At 49.7% G+C, this 5,252-nt stretch overlaps 1 long non-coding RNA gene across 1 annotated transcript in view; it reads right to left on the bottom strand.

Annotated features, from left to right (window-relative positions):
* The window catches only part of LOC107115781, an 18,629-nt gene extending 13,437 nt beyond the window's left edge, over positions 1–5,192 (bottom strand). The window contains exon 1 of the long non-coding RNA XR_001482684.1: positions 5,162–5,192. This is a non-coding gene — a long non-coding RNA (uncharacterized LOC107115781). The remainder of the gene's footprint in view (positions 1–5,161) is intronic.
* Positions 5,193–5,252: the final 60 nt, after the last annotated feature.

Below are 5,252 nucleotides of genomic sequence, written 5' to 3'. Positions count from 1 at the left end.
CCAGAGGTCATTTCGGGGGGGATCGCAGTTCCCCCGGGTGAGGTACGGGGGGCGGGGCACATGATGAAGCCCCGGCCCTGCTTCTGGCCCTCATTCAGCCAGGAGGAGGCAGGAGAAGAGGGAGGGTAAGTTGCTTTCTCCCTGCCTCTCCCCACCCCTGCCTGCCTGGGGCCAGGGAGGGCCTTCGCGGGGCTTCCTTGCACTCCTGCCGGCCTTGCAGGTCCACCGCCGGGCCCCTCATGGGGCTCGGCAGTGGAGCTGCAAGGCCGGCGGTGGCGGCCGGGACCGTTGGGGGCGGGGTGTGTGGCCTTATGACACACTTCTGGTGATGTCAGGGGGTGTGGCCTTATGACACTTCCGGTGATGTCAGGGGGTGTGGCATATGCTAATGAGTTATGCTAATGAGTTCCCCTAGCTCTTTTTCTACGAAAGGACCCCTGTGTCAGGGCATCCCTGTAGTACAAATACAGTGCAAAATGTGACTTCAGATCTATCCTAAGAGAAGAACCTGTGTGATGGTTTGTGCCAAGAGAATTGTGGGAAGGTACATCTCCATCCATGCTGTGCCGGGGCAATGAGGATTGCATTGCATGGGGAGGATCAGTGTGGGGTTGGCCACACACGTTGATCTCTAGTGTGCTGCGCATACGCAGCATACGCTGGAGGAGAACCTCTGGACCTTGACCACCTTTCCGTCATGCTGAAGGATCATTTGTAGATATGGCATAATTGCTTTAGTGTCTGCAAGTCTTCTAATTTCTAAAGCACTTGTTGGATTAGTGTGAGGATGATCACAAAATAACATGTCAAGCTTTTGTCAATTCATTTGCAATTTGGCCTGTCTGCATCACCGGGGTGGGGGGGCTGTACGCACCAGCGGGTGATCACGCACCAGCCATTGATGGAAGGAGGTGTGGGGCTGCGGCTCAATGGCAGAGTGTTTGCTTTTAATGCCAAAGTCCCTAGGTCCAGTCTCCAGCAGCGCCTCCAGCTAAAAATATCAAGTACTGGATGATATGAGAGACCTCCGCCTGAGGCCCTAGAGTGCTGCTGCCAGTCCAAGCGGGCAATGCTTCCCTTGAGAGCAGCAGGAAAGAGCAAGAGTCCAGTAGCACCTTAAAGAGCAACAAGATTTGTGGCAGGGGAGGAGCTTTTGTGAGTCACACGGCTCACTTCCTGATCTACCTTGAGAGATCAATGGTCAGTAGCAGGCAGCTTCCTGTATCCCCGCCTGCAAGTGTCCAAGGGGGAGGCACCTCGGTCAGTGGCCGGGACACGAGTGTTCTTCTGAGAGCGATACCAATGTGCTGTTGACTGTAGTACCAAAAAGAAAGAAAGAAAACTATTGAAGGAGAATCCTTACTTGGGAACAGTCATGCCTGCACACTTCACAGATTTACTCTTTGCTACGTGGCTTATATCCTGTGCACATTAGCCATATAACGGAATTTAAAAGTTTGCTTAATTTTTAAAGAATAAGGAAGATTATACACAGTTCCTGTTGCCGTCTATGGACAAACTATGCTTTAGTGTATCATCCCTCTGCAATTTGTCATGAAGTCTTTTCCTAAGGCACTCCAAAGCAGAAATAACTCCGTTCACATTTTCGCTGAGCACAGATTGGCAATGCTAATTGGGAGGATATTACAAAGCAAAGATACTTTATTAAAGCTTAAATCTCAGGCTTTACACTGTAATGTTTGTTAAAGATTTATTCTTATAAAAATGATATTTATTATTTCTTTCTAGGATTAAAAAACAAAGTATAATGAACTCCAACTGTGAAATTAATATATACAAAGAGTTGTTTTGGAGAAAAAAGCATAATCTGATTTAATATAACGAATATTATTTATGAAAGCTGGTTTACTTTTGTAAATGGTGCAATACAGAATCATTACCTACAAATGATAGCTAAGAATGTCAGATGTTTTATTTTTTACGTAATAACTCCTGAGTCTCTTAATGAAAAGCACAATCGATTATATTACATATTTGCCTGGAGAAAGACTTTGGTCTTCTAATAAAGAAATAAAATGCCAGAACTTCCAGCCTGTACCTGCTCTCCTGTTGTTTCCTGTAATGGATGACATTTGACATCTTATTAAATTGGGTCATCTCAGGTCAGATCCTGCACAGGATGAATTGTGCTTATAGTTTACTTCAGTGGGTTTAAGCAGGCCTGGTTTGCGGGGGATGGGTGTGTTCCCAGTTATGAAACCCTTAGCAAGAATCAAAACCCAAGTTGTAGTTATTCTTCAGTTCTCCTGGTTCCCAGTGCCCACTCCTGGGCAAGAGACCTGCATCTTGGGGTCCTTCCAAGAATTACCTTTGATACAGGGGTCATTTTCTGCAGGAGCGCACAGGAGTGTAGCTCCGGCAGTAAAGAGCCCAGGGGGCGGGCACATGTAACAAGCCCCGCCCCCTGCTCCCAGCAGCCCCAGGCAAGAGGAGCATGAGGATCTGCACGTCCCCCCAGAGCTAGCAATCCAAAACAGTCCAGTGGAGCCTGAGCAGCGGGTGTTGCCTTCTGACACACTTCCGGTGATGTCAGGGGGTGTGGCATATGCAAATAAGTTACGAATTATTTGTCTCTGGCACTGCTAAGCTATTTTATCTGCTAAAAACCAATTTTTAAAACCCAAAAAAATAAAAACTAGTTTGTTGCTACCAAATAAAGTGGAGGCCTAGTGGTCAAAGAAGACGGGGACGGCAAAGGATGAGATGGTTAGACAGTGTCATAGATGCAATGAACATGAAATTGAGCAAAATTCAGAGGACGGCGGAAGTCAGGAAGGGGTCGCGAAGAGTCGGACTCGACTGTGCGACTGAACAACAACAAAGTGGTCCCTTACATACGAACCAGCTTTGATTAAAATCATAAACTTAGTCCCTTAAAGGTCTGCTAGAACTATAGCATACTAGTACTTAAAGTGCCACAAGACGTCTCTTCAAAAACAGTGTATGCAGTATGCACCTTGGTGGGGTATATTGCCATGAAGTCCAGCCTCTCTGTACTCAGGAGATTGCAAGGCCCCACCTGGAGGTTGGTAACCATATTGTGTGGAGCACTAAGGCAAAGAGGGTTGCCAGTCTCTGGGAATTTCCCAGACCAACTGGGCAACCCTATGAGAAGGTGGAGAAGGAGAAAACTCTCTTGGCATCATCAGCTATAATTGATGCAAAAAAGCATCTGTAGTAGGCTATCTGTCTTAAGGAAGCTTTGGAAATAGGGTTGCCAAGCCCGGGTTGGGAAATACCTGGAGATTTGGGGGGTGAAGCCTGAGAAGGTCGGGGTTTGGGGGCATCATGCCGCAGAGCCCAACTTCCAAAGTGGCCATTTTCTCCAGGAGAACCGATCTCTGTCCCCTGGAGATCAGTTGTAATAGCAGGAGACCTCCAGCCACCACCTGGAGTCTGGCAACCCTAGCAATTCACATTCACTACTTAATCCTTCCTACTTCAGGTCTAAAACCAGACTTTAGTGGAAATCGAGGCCCTCTGGGATAATGCAGGCCTCTTCTCTGAATTTTCCGCCGGCATTGTGGCTAGGAGTTGCCAGGTTGCTTACCGTTTGCAGTGGGGGGGGGGAGTAGGTCTTGGTCTGGAACATTCGTGCATGTGCTGCGATGATATCACCCAGAAGTGATGTCATCACACTAGGCATGTCGCCGGTGGACGCTCTAGCATTCGGCTTGGAAAAAATTATGATACCATAGAGTTTCATATCTGGGCACTTTGGGGCAGGGGTTCCCCCCACCAGCCGGATTCGGGCCGGCGGGTCAGAGGCCCTTTGAGCAGGCAACCCACCCCCCAGGGGACCTGGCAGTCCTAATTGTGGCAGGGGACACAGATTAACCAACTGGACACTGCCCTCCCATGACCAGTTTACACAGACACCCCCCCCCAACTACTTCTGTCAGCCTAACAGGCAAGGTTCCCCCCCCCATATGGTGCAGTGAATTTGCGTAGGGCTAGTTTTTAACAGCCTGATGTCTTTTAAATCAAAGGAATCTGTTCCGTGCCTCCAAAGTCGCTTCTCTAAAGACCGCAGCTGGCTTTGGCTGCCTTTCCCTGCTGATCTCCAGTCAGGCAGACAGAAGGGAGGTGGGGAGAGAGCGCATGCACCAACCGCTCCTGAGAAGAAATAGCATTTTCTGCTTGCTCCATTCCTTCCGCACCCCTCAATCAGGCTTGCCCTTGGCCAGCCTGGTGTCTCCCTAGTCTCCAAAAGACTGCAGCAATCCCAGCAGGGATCCGTCCATTCACAGTGGGGTGCCTGCGAATGAAGGCAAAGGAGCCCACACCACCAACCGGCACTTCATTTTATTGCCTGCCACAAGTGTCCCATAGGGTTGTCAACACTGGGTTAGGAAATTCCTGGGGATTTGGGGGTGGAGCCTTAGGAGGGCAGAGTTTGGGAGAGGGGAAGGACCTCCCCAGGGTATAACGTAGGGTTACCAGATGTCCTCTTTGTAGAGGACAAGTCCTCTTTTTGGGCTGTCTGCCCTCTTTTGGGCTCTTTTTTTTTTAAACAAACACGGATGAAAATGGCCTCTTGGGGTTGGAAGGTTAGGACCATTCCTACTTAGTAACAACAATCACAGCTTCAATAGGAGGGGTATTTAAAATGAGACTTGTCATCGTCATCACTTGTTTGAAGCAATCTGTCTGGAAAGATGTCCTCTTTTTGCTTTTCAATTGGTAACCCCAGAGGTCATTTCGGGGGAGATCGCGGGGGATCGCAGTTCCCCCGGGTGAGGTACGGGGGGCGGGGCACATGACGAAGCCCCGCTTCCGCCCCCCCTCCCCCCCATGGGGTGGGTTCCCCCGCCCCCGCTTTTGGGGGCCCCAATCGGCCAACTGGCCAACTGGCCAGCAGGGGGAGCCCTGCCCCCGGAGGTGATGTCATCACACTGGGCATGTCATTGCAGGGGACACTCTAGCGTTTGGGTAAAACCTTTATGGTGACCATAGAGTTTTAGTTGAAATGTTAGTGTGTCCCCTGAACGATGTGCTTGGTGTGATGATGTCACTTCCAGGTGTGCTAGAAGACCCTCAGGCACCGGGCTGGAGCCCCCAGCTGGGACGCGGGTAATATAATAATATAACATCATAGTGTCTGTCCTCCAAAGGGGCCATTTTCATCAAGGGAACTGACCTCTGCAGTCTGGAAAGCAGCTGTACTATTGGAGGGGGGGACTCTCCAGGTCCCACCAGGAGATTGGCAACCTTAGCCTCCTACCAAGGGC

The sequence above is a fragment of the Gekko japonicus genome, unplaced genomic scaffold (genome assembly GCF_001447785.1).
Source record: "Gekko japonicus isolate JY-2015 unplaced genomic scaffold, Gekko_japonicus_V1.1 scaffold5023, whole genome shotgun sequence".
NCBI lineage: Eukaryota > Metazoa > Chordata > Lepidosauria > Squamata > Gekkonidae > Gekko > Gekko japonicus.
Note: the sequence above shows the minus strand (reverse complement) of the source record. Positions and strands in the feature narration are given on the sequence as shown.